Genomic DNA, 12,966 nt, shown 5'->3' on the forward strand with positions numbered 1-12,966 from the left:
GAGTACATAGGACAGACTGAGGACAGACTGATGACAGACTGAGGACAGACTGAGGACGGACAGAGGACAGACTGAGGACAGACAGAGGAAAGACTGAGGACAGATTGAGGACAGACAGAGGACAGACTGAGGACACACTGAGGACACACTGAGGACAGACTGAGGACAGACTGAGGACAAACTGAGGACAGCCTGAGGACAGACTGAAGACAGACTCATGATATACTGAGGACAGATGACAGACTGAGGACGAACAGAGGACAGACTGATGACATACTGAGGACAGACTGAGGAAGGACAGACAGAGGACGGACAGAGGACAGACTGAGGACGGACAGAGGACAAACTGAGGACGGACAGGGGACAGACTGAGGACAGAGGACATACTGAGGACAGATTGAGGATGGACAGATGACAGACAGAGGACAGATTTAGGACAGACTGTGGACAAACTGAGGACAGACTGAGGACAGACTCATGATATACTGAGGACTGAGGGCAGACTGAGGACGAACAGAGGACAGACTGAGGACAGAGGACAGACTGAGGACAGACTGAGGACAGACAGAGGACAGACTGAGGACAGACTGAGTACAGACTGAGGACAGACTGAGGACAGACAGAGGACAGACTGAGGACAGACAGAGGACAAACTGAGGACAGACTGAGGACAGACTGAAGACAGACTCATGATATACTGAGGACAGATGACAGACTGAGGACGAACAGAGGACAGACTGAGGACGGACAGAGGACAGACTGAGGACATACTGAGGACAGACTGAGGAAGGACATACAAAGGACGGACAGAGGACAGACTGAGGACGGACAGAGGACAAACTGAGGACGGACAGGGGATAGACTGAGGACAGACTGAGGACATACTGAGGACAGACTGAGGACAGAGGACAGGCTGAGGACAGACTGAGGACAAACTGAGGACAGACTGAGGGCAGAGGACAGACCGAGGACAGACTGAGGACAGACTGATGAAAGACTGAGGACAGACCGAGGACAGACTGAGGACATACAGAGGACAGACTGATGATAGACTGATAACAGACTGATGAAAGACTGAGGACAGACTGAGGACAGACTGAGGACAGAGGACAGACTGATGACAGACTGATGAAAGACTGAGGACACACTGATGACAGAGGACAGACTGAGGACAGATGACAGACTGAGGACAGACTGAGGGCAGAGGACAGACTGAGGACAGACCGAGGACAGACTGAGAACACACTGATGACAGACTGATGAAAGACTGAGGACAGACCGAGGACAGCCTGAGGACAGACTGAGGACAGACTGAGGAAGGACAGAGGACAGACTGAAGACAGACTGAGGACAGACTGAGGACATAGGACAGACTGAGGGCAGACAGAGGACATACTGAGGATAGACAGTGGACAGACTCAGGACACACTGAGGACAGAGGACAGACTGAGGGCAGACAGAGGACATACTGAGGAAAGACAGAGGACATACTCAGGACACACTGAGGATAGACTGAGGACAGAGGACAGACTGAGGACAGAGGACAGACTGAGGACGGACAGACTTAGGACAGACCGAGGACAGACTGAGGACAGACTGAGTACAGACTGAGGAGAGATAGAGGATAGACTGAGGACAGACTGAGGACAGACAGAGGACAGACTGAGTACATAGTACAGACTGAGGACAGACTGAGGACAGACTGAGTACAGAATGAGTACAGACTGAGTACTGACTGAGGAGAGACAGAAGATAGACTGAGGACAGACAGAGGACAGACTGAGTACATAGGACAAACTGAGGACAGACTGAGTACAGACTGAGGACAGACAGAGGATAGACTGAGGACACACTGAGGACAGACTGAGGAAAGACCAAGGTTATACTGAGGACAGACTGATGATATACTGAGGACAGAGGACAGACTGAGGATGAACAGAGTACAGACTGAGGACGGACAGAGGATAGACTGAGGACATACTGAGGACAGACTGAGGACTAAATGAGGAAAGACTGAGGACGGACATACTGAGGACAGACAGAGGACGGTCAGAGGAGAGACTGAGGACAGAGGATAGACTGATGACATACTGAGGACAGACTGAGGACGGACAGAGGACAAACTGAGGACGGACAGGGGACAGACTGAGGGCAGAGGACAGACTGAGGACAGACTGAGGACAGACTGAGGACAGACAGAGGACAGACTGAGGACAGACTGAGTACAGACTGAGTACAGACTGAGGAGAGACAGAGGATAGACTGAGGACAGACTGAGGACAGACAGAGGACATACTGAGTACATAGGACAGACTGAGGACAGACTGAGGACAGACTGAGTACAGACTGAGGACAGACAGAGGATAGACTGAGGACACACTGAGGACAGACCGAGGACATACTGAGGACAGACTGAGTACAGACTGAGTAAAGACTGAGGACAGACTGATTATGTACTGAGGACAGAGGACAGACTGAGGACGAACAGAGTACAGACTGAGGATGGACAGAGGACAGACTGAGGACATACTGAGGACAGACTGAGGACATAATGAGGAAAGACTGAGGACGGACAGACTGAGGACAGACTGAGGACAGACTGAGGACAGAGGACGGTCAGAGGAGAGACTGAGGACAGAGGACATACTGATTACATACTGAGGACAGACTGAGGACGGACAGAGGACAAACTGAGGACGGACAGATGACAGACAGAGGACAGAGGACATACTGAGGACAGACTGAGGACGGACAGATGACAGACAGAGGACATACTGAGGACAAACTGAGGACAGACTGAGGACAGACTGAGGACAGACTCATGATATACTGAGGACAGATGACAGACTGAGGACGAACAGAGGACAGACTGAGGACGGACAGAGGACAGACTGAGGACAGACAGAGTACTGACTGAGGAGAGACAGAAGATAGACTGAGGACAGACTGAGGACAGACAGAGGACAGACTGAGTACATAGGACAAACTGAGGACAGACTGAGGACAGACTCATGATATACTGAGGACAGATGACAGACTGAGGACGAACAGAGGACAGACTGAGGACGGACAGAGGACAGACTGAGGACATACTGAGGACAGACTGAGGAAGGACAGACAGAGGACGGACAGAGGACAGACTGAGGACGGACAGAGGACAAACTGAGGACGGACAGGGGACAGACTGAGGACAGAGGACATACTGAGGACAGATTGAGGATGGACAGATGACAGACAGAGGACAGATTTAGGACAGACTGAGGACAAACTGAGGACAGACTGAGGACAGACTCATGATATACTGAGGACAGAGGACAGACTGAGTACAGATTAAGGACAGACTGAGGACAGACTGAGTACAGACTGAGGACAGACAGGGGATAGACTGAGGACACACTGAGGACACACTGAGGAAAGACCGAGGACATACTGAGGACAGACTGAGTAAAGACTGAGGACAGACTGATGATATACTGAGGACAGAGGACAGACTGAGAACGAACAGAGGATAGACTGAGAACGGACAGAGGACAGACTGAGGAAGGACAGAGGACAGACTGAAGACAGACTGAGGACAGACTGAGGACATAGGACAGACTGAGGGCAGACAGAGGACATACTGAGGACAGACAGTGGACAGACTCAGGACACACTGAGGACAGAGGACAGACTGAGGGCAGACAGAGGACATACTGAGGAAAGACAGAGGACATACTCAGGACACACTGAGGATAGATTGAGGACAGAGGACAGACTGAGGACAGAGGACAGACTGAGGACGGACAGACTTAGGACAGACCGAGGACAGGCTGAGGACAGACTGAGGACAGACTGAGTACAGACTGAGGAGAGACTGAGGACAGACAGAGGACAGACTGAGTACATAGGACAGACTGAGGACAGACTGAGGACAGACTGAGGACAGACTGAGTACAGAATGAGTACAGACAGAGTACTGACTGAGGAGAGACAGAAGATAGACTGAGGACAGACTGAGGACAGACAGAGGACAGACTGAGTACATAGGACAAACTGAGGACAGACTGAGTACAGACTGAGGACAGACAGAGGATAGCCTGAGGACACACTGAGGACAGACTGAGGAAAGACCAAGGACATACTGAGGAAAGACTGATGATATACTGAGGACAGAGGACAGACTGAGGACAAACTGAGGACAGACTGAGGACAGACTCATGATATACTGAGGACAGAGGACAGACTGAGGACAGACTGAGTACAGATTAAGGACAGACAGAGGACAGACTGAGGACAGACAGAGGAAAGACTGTGAACATAGGACAGACTGAGGACAGACTGAGTACAGACTGAGGACAGACAGGGGATAGACTGAGGACACACTGAGGACACACTGAGGAAAGACCGAGGACATACTGAGGACAGACTGAGTAAAGACTGAGGACAGACTGATGATATACTGAGGACAGAGGACAGACTGAGAACGAACAGAGGATAGACTGAGAACGGACAGAGGACAGACTGAGGAAGGACAGAGGACAGACTGAAGACAGACTGAGGACAGACTGAGGACATAGGACAGACTGAGGGCAGACAGAGGACATACTGAGGACAGACAGTGGACAGACTCAGGACACACTGAGGACAGAGGACAGACTGAGGGCAGACAGAGGACATACTGAGGAAAGACAGAGGACATACTCAGGACACACTGAGGATAGACTGAGGACAGAGGACATACTGAGGACAGAGGACAGACTGAGGACGGACAGACTTAGGACAGACCGAGGACAGACTGAGGACAGACTGAGGACAGACTGAGTACAGACTGAGGAGAGATAGAGGATAGACTGAGGACAGACTGAGGACAGACAGAGGACAGACTGAGTACATAGGACAGACTGAGGACAGACTGAGGACAGACTGAGTACAGAATGAGTACAGACTGAGTACTGACTGAGGAGAGACAGAAGATAGACTGAGGACAGACTGAGGACAGACAGAGGACAGACTGAGTACATAGCACAAACTGAGGACAGACTGAGTACAGACTGAGGACAGACAGAGGATAGCCTGAGGACACACTGAGGACAGACTGAGGAAAGACCAAGGACATACTGAGGAAAGACTGATGATATACTGAGGACAGACGACAGACTGAGGATGAACAGAGTACAGACTGAGGACGGACAGAGGACAGACTGGGGACATACTGAGGACAGACTGAGGACTAAATGTGGAAAGACTGAGGACGGACATACTGAGGACAGACAGAGGACGGTCAAAGGAGAGACTGAGGACAGAGGATAGACTGATGACATACTGAGGACAGACTGAGGACGGACAGAGGACAAACTGAGGACGGACAGGGGACAGACTGAGGGCAGAGGACAGACTGAGGACAGACTGAGGACAGACTGAGGACAGACTGAGGACAGACAGAGGACATACTGAGTACAGACTGAGTACAGACTGAGGAGAGACAGAGGATAGACTGAGGACAGACTGAGGACAGACAGAGGACATACTGAGTACATAGGACAGACTGAGGACAGACTGAGTACAGACTGAGGACAGACAGAGGATAGACTGAGGACACACTGAGGACAGACCGAGGACAGACCGAGGACATACTGAGGACAGACTGAGTACAGACTGAGTAAAGACTGAGGACAGACTGATTATATACTGAGGACAGAGGACAGACTGAGGACGAACAGAGTACAGACTGAGGATGGACAGAGGACAGACTGAGGACAGACTGAGGACATAACGAGGAAAGACTGAGGACGGACAGACTGAGGACAGACTGAGGACAAACTGAGGACAGACTGAGGACAGACTCATGATATACTGAGGACAGATGACAGACTGAGGACGAACAGAGGACAGACTGAGGACGGACATAGGACATACTGAGGACATACTGAGGACAGACTGAGGAAGGACAGACAGAGGACGGACAGAGGACAGACTGAGGACGGACAGAGGACAAACTGAGGACGGACAGGGGACAGACTGAGGACAGAGGACATACTGAGGACATATTGAGGATGGACAGATGACAGACAGAGGACAGATTTAGGACAGACTGAGGACAGACTGAGGACAGACTGAGGACAGACTGAGGACAGACTCATGATATACTGAGGACAGAGGACAGACTGAGGATGAACAGAGGACAGACTGAGGACGGACAGAGGACATACTGAGGACAGAGGACAGACTGAGGGCAGACAGGTGACACACTGAGGACAGACTGAGGACAGAGGACAGACTGAGGACAGACTGAGGACAGACTGAGGACAGACAGAGGACAGGCTGAGTACAGACAGAGGAAAGACTGAGTACAGACTGAGGTCAGACAGAGGACAGACTGAGGACAGACAGAGGACAGACTGAGGACAGACAGAGGACAGACTGAGTACATAGGACAGACTGAGGACAGACTGAGGACAGACTGAGGACGGACATAGGACAGACTGAGGACAGACAGAGGAAAGACTGAGGACAGATTTAGGACAGACAGAGGACAGACTGAGGACACACTGAGGACACACTGAGGACAGACTGAGGACAAACTGAGGACAGCCTGAGGACAGACTGAAGACAGACTCATGATATACTGAGGACAGATGACAGACTGAGGACGAACAGAGGACAGACTGAGGACGGACAGAGGACAGACTGATGACATACTGAGGACAGAGTGAGGAAGGACATACAGAGGACGGACAGAGGACAGACTGATGACGGACAGAGGACAAACTGAGGACGGACAGGGGACAGACTGAGGACAGAGGACATACTGAGGACAGATTGAGGATGGACAGATGACAGACAGAGGACAGATTTAGGAAAGACTGTGGACAAACTGAGGACAGACTGAGGACAGACTCATGATATACTGAGGACTGAGGACAGATTGAGGACGAACAGAGGACAGACTGAGGACAGAGGACAAACTGAGGACAGACTGAGGACAGACAGAGGACAGACTGAGTACAGACTGAGGACAGACTGAGGACAGACTGAGGACATACAGAGGACAGACTGAGGACAGACAGAGGACAAACTGAGGACAGACTGAGGACGGACAGGGGATAGACTGAGGACATACTGAGGACAGACTGAGGAAGGACAGACAGAGGACGGACAGAGGACAGACTGAGGACGGACAGAGGACAAACTGAGGACGGACAGGGGATAGACTGAGGACATACTGAGGACAGACTGAGGACAGAGGACAGGCTGAGGACAGATTGAGGACAAACTGAGGACAGACTGAGGGCAGAGGACAGACTGAGGACAGACCGAGGACAGACTGAGGACAGACTGATGAAAGACTGAGGACAGACCGAGGACAGACTGAGGACAGACAGAGGACAGACTGATGATAGACTGATAACAGACTGATGAAAGACTGAGGACAGACTGAGGACAGACTGAGGACAGAGGACAGACTGATGACAGACTGATGAAAGCCTGAGGACACACTGATGACAGAGGACAGACTGAGGACAGAGGACAGACTGAGGACAGACTGAGGGCAGAGGACAGACTGAGGACAGACTGAGGACACACTGATGACAGACTGATGAAAGACTGAGGACAGACCGAGGACAGACTGAGGACAGACTGAGGACAGACTGATGACAGACTGATGAAAGAGGATAGAGTGAGGACAGACTGAGGACGGACAGAGGACCGACTGAGGACAGAGGACAGACTGATGACAGACTGATGAAAGACTGAAGACAGACTGAGGACAGAGGACAGACTGAGGACAGACTGATGAAAGACTGAGGAAAGACTGAGGACAGTGGACAGACTGAAGACAGACTGATGAAAGAGGACAGACTGAGGACAGTGTTATGACCCGGGTCGTTAGGTAATTTGTGTGTACATTTTTCCCTCCTTGTGTGTGTGTGTGTGTGTGTGTGTGTGTGTGTGTGTGTGTGTGTGTGTGTGTGTGTGTGTGTGTGTGTGTGTGTGTGTGTGTGTGTGTGTGTGTGAGCAAGCAGGTGGTGCCCATTAGCTGATTAGCTACCACCTGCATGTCGATTGGTCCACCTTAGGAGACAGGAGCATATTAAGCGGCAGCCGTGCAGTTCCTCGGCCGCTCGCTGACTCCACTTCTCCTACTCCCAGCGCGGCGCTTTTTGATATTTTGTTCTATGGTGTTGTGAGCGCACTTTGGTATTGTTTGTCCTTCTCCTCTGGCTGCGGGCCAGTGTCACTTTACCTGTCTTTGCAAGACAGTTTATGTTCTCAGGAGTGCAAACCCTTTTGTTTTATTTTCCCTTTTGGATCGATCGTTCCCTCATGTTTAAGGTAGTGTGACGGACTGAGGACAGACTGAGGACGGACAGAGGACAGATTGAGGACAGACTGAGGACAGACTGAGGACAGACGGAGGAAAGACTGAGAACAGACTGAGGACAGACTGATGAAAGACTGAGGACAGACTGAGGACGGACAGAGGACAGACAGAGGACGAACAGACAGAAGACAGACTGAGGACAGACAGGTGAAAGACAGAGGACATACTGAGGACAGACAGAGGACAGACTCAGGACACACTCAGGACACACTGAGGAAAGAGGACAGACAGAGGACAGACTGAGGACAGACCGAGGACAGACTGAGGACATACTGAGAACAGACTGAGGACAGACAGAGGATAGACTGAGGACAGACTGAGGACAGACTGAGGACAGACTGAGGACAGAGGACAGGCTGAGTACAGGCAGAGGACAGACTGAGGACAGACTGAGGATAGACAGAGGACAGATTGAGTACAGACAGAGGACAGGCTGAGTACAGACAGAGGACAGACTGAGTACAGATTAAGGACAGACAGAGGACAGACTGAGGACAGACAGAGGAAAGACTGTGAACATAGGACAGACTGAGGACAGACTGAGTACAGACTGAGGACAGACAGGGGATAGACTGAGGACACACTGAGGACAGACTGAGGACAGACTCATGATATACTGAGGACAGAGGACAGACTGAGGACGAACAGAGGACAGATTGAGGACAGACTGAGGACAGACTGAGGACAGACTGAGGAAAGACTGAGGAAAGACTGAGAACAGACTGAGGACAGACTGATGAAAGACTGAGGACAGACTGAGGACGGACAGAGGACAGACAGAGGACGAACAGACAGAGGACGGACTGAGGACAGACAGGTGAAAGACAGAGGACATACTGAGGACGGACAGGGGACAGACTGAGGACAGAGGACATACTGAGGACAGATTGAGGATGGACAGATGACAGACAGAGGACATATTTAGGACAGACTGTGGACAAACTGAGGACAGACTGAGGACAGACTGAGGACAGAGGACAGGCTGAGTACAGGCAGAGGACAGACTGAGGACAGACTGATGACATACTGAGGACAGACTGAGGACGGACAGAGGACAAACTGAGGACAGACTGAGGACAGACTGAGGACAGACTCATGATATACTGAGGACAGATGACAGACTGAGGACGAACAGAGGACAGACTGAGGACGGACAGAGGACATACTGAGGACATACTGAGGACAGACTGAGGATGGACAGATGACAGACAGAGGACAGATTTAGGACAGACTGTGGACAAACTGAGGACAGACTCATGATATACTGAGGACTGAGGACAGACTAAGGACGAACAGAGGACAGACTGAGGACAGAGGACAGACTGAGGACAGACTGAGGACAGACAGAGGACAGGCTGAGGACAGACAGAGGACAGACAGAGGACAAACTGAGGACAGACTGAGGACAGACTGAAGAGAGACTCATGATATACTGAGGACAGATGACAGACTGAGGACGAACAGAGGACAGACTGAGGACGGACAGAGGACAGACTGAGGACATACTGAGGACAGACTGAGGAAGGACAGACAGAGGACGGACAGAGGACAGACTGAGGACGGACAGAGGACAAACTGAGGATGGACAGGGGATAGACTGAGGACAGACTGAGGACATACTGAGGACAGACTGAGGACAGAGGACAGGCTGAGGACAGACTGAGGACAAACTGAGGACAGATTGAGGGCAGAGGACAGACTGAGGACAGACCGAGGACAGACTGAGGACAGACTGATGAAAGACTGAGGACAGACCGAGGACAGACTGAGGACAGACAGAGGACAGACTGATGATAGACTGATAACAGACTGATGAAAGACTGAGGACAGACTGAGGACAGACTGAGGACAGAGGACAGACTGTTGACAGACTGATGAAAGACTGAGGACAAACTGATGACAGAGGACAGACTGAGGACAGAGGACAGACTGAGGACAGACTGAGGGCAGAGGACAGACTGATGACAGACTGATGAAAGAGGATAGAGTGAGGACAGACTGAGGACGGACAGAGGACCGACTGAGGACAGAGGACAGACTGATGACAGACTGATGAAAGGCTGATGACAGACTGAGGACAGAGGACAGACTGAGGACAGACTGATGAAAGACTGAGGAAAGACTGAGGACAGAGGACAGACTGAGGACAGACTGATGAAAGAGGATAGACTGAGGACAGTGTTATGACCCGGGTCGTTAGGTCATTTGTGTGTACATTTTTCCCTCCTCGTGTGTGTGTGTGTGTGTGTGTGTGTGTGTGTGTGTGTGTGTGTGTGTGTGTGTGTGTGTGTGTGTGTGTGTGTGTGTGTGTGTGTGTGTGTGTGTGTGTGTGTGTGTGTGTGTGTGTGTGAGCAAGCAGGTGGTGCCCATTAGCTGATTAGCTACCACCTGCATGTCGATTGGTCCACCTGAGGAGACAGGAGCATATTAAGCGGCAGCCGTACAGTTCCTCGGCCGCTCGCTGACTCCACTTCTCCTACTCCCAGCGCGGCGCTTTTTGATATTTTGTTCTATGGTGTTGTGAGCGCACTTTGGTATTGTTTGTCCTTCTCCTCTGGCTGCGGGCCAGTGTCACTTTACCTGTCTTTGCAAGACAGTTTATGTTCTCAGGAGTGCAAACCCTTTTGTTTTCTTTTCCCTTTTGGATCGATCGTTTCCTCATGTTTAAGGTAGTGTGACGGACTGAGGACAGACTGAGGACGGACAGAGGACAGATTGAGGACAGACTGAGGACAGACTGAGGACAGACTGAGAACAGACTGAGGACAGACTAATGAAAGACTGAGGACAGACTGAGGACGGACAGAGGACAGACAGAGGACGAACAGACAGAGGACGGACTGAGGACAGACAGGTGAAAGACAGAGGACATACTGAGGACATACTGAGGACAGACAGAGGACAGACTCAGGACACACTCAGGACACACTGAGGACAGAGGACAGACTGAGGAAAGACTGAGGACGGACAGAGGACAGACAGAGGACGAACAGACAGAGGACGGAGGACAGGCTGAGTACAGGCAGAGGACAGACTGAGGACAGACTGATGACATACTGAGGACAGACTGAGTACAGACTGAGGACAGACAGATGATAGACTGAGGACAGACTGAGGACAGACCGAGGACAGACCGAGGACATACTGAGGACAGACTGAGTAAAGACTGAGGACAGACTGATTATATACTGAGGACAGAGGACAGACTGAGGACGAACAGACTACAGACTGAGGATGGACAGAGGACATACTGAGGACAGACTGAGGACATAATGAGGAAAGACTGAGGACGGACATACTGAGGACAGACAGAGGACAGACTCAGGACACACTCAGGACACACTGAGGACAGAGGACAGACAGAGGACAGACTGAGGAAAGACTGAGGACGGACAGAGGACAGACAGAGGACGAACAGACAGAGGACGGAGGACAGGCTGAGTACAGGCAGAGGACAGACTGAGGACAGACTGATGACATACTGAGGACAGACTGAGGACGGACAGGGGACAGACTGAGGGCAGAGGACAGACTGAGGACAGACTGAGGACAGACTGAGGACAGACTGAGGACAGACTGAGGACAGACTGAGGACAGACTGAGTACAGACTGAGTACAGACTGAGGAGAGACAGAGGATAGACTGAGGACAGACTGAGGACAGACAGAGGACATACTGAGTACATAGGACAGACTGAGGACAGACTGAGTACAGACTGAGGACAGACAGATGATAGACTGAGGACAGACTGAGGACAGACCGAGGACAGACCGAGGACATACTGAGGACAGACTGAGTAAAGACTGAGGACAGACTGATTATATACTGAGGACAGAGGACAGACTGAGGACGAACAGACTACAGACTGAGGATGGACAGAGGACATACTGAGGACAGACTGAGGACATAATGAGGAAAGACTGAGGACGGACAGACTGAGGACAGACTGAGGACAGAGGACGGTCAGAGGAGAGACTGAGGACAGAGGACAGACTGATTACATACTGAGGACTGACTGAGGACGGACAGAGGACAAACTGAGGACGGACAGGGGACAGACTGAGGACAGAGGACATACTGAGGACAGACTGAGGACGGACAGATGACAGACAGAGGACAGACTGAGGACAGACTGAGGACAAACTGAGGACAGACTGAGGACAGACTGAGGACAGACTCATGATATACTGAGGACAGATGACAGACTGAGGACGAACAGAGGACATACTGAGGACGGACAGAGGACAGACTGAGGACGAACAGAGGACAGACTGAGGACGGACAGAGGACATACTGAGGACAGAGGACAGACTGAGGGCAGACATATGACATACTGAGGACAGACAGAGGACAAACTCAGGACACACTGAGGACAGACTGAGGACAGAGGACAGACTGAGGACAGACTGAGGACAGACAGAGGACAGGCTGAGTACAGACAGAGGAAAGACTGAGTACAGACTGAGGTCAGACAGAGGACAGACTGAGGACAGACAGAGGACAGACTGAGGACAGACAGAGGACAGACTGAGTACATAGGACAGACTGAGGACAGACTGATGACAGACTGAGGACAGACTGAGGACGGACAGAGGACAGACTGA

The sequence above is a fragment of the Notothenia rossii genome (genome assembly GCF_949606895.1).
Source record: "Notothenia rossii genome assembly, chromosome: 9".
Lineage (NCBI taxonomy): Eukaryota > Metazoa > Chordata > Actinopteri > Perciformes > Nototheniidae > Notothenia > Notothenia rossii.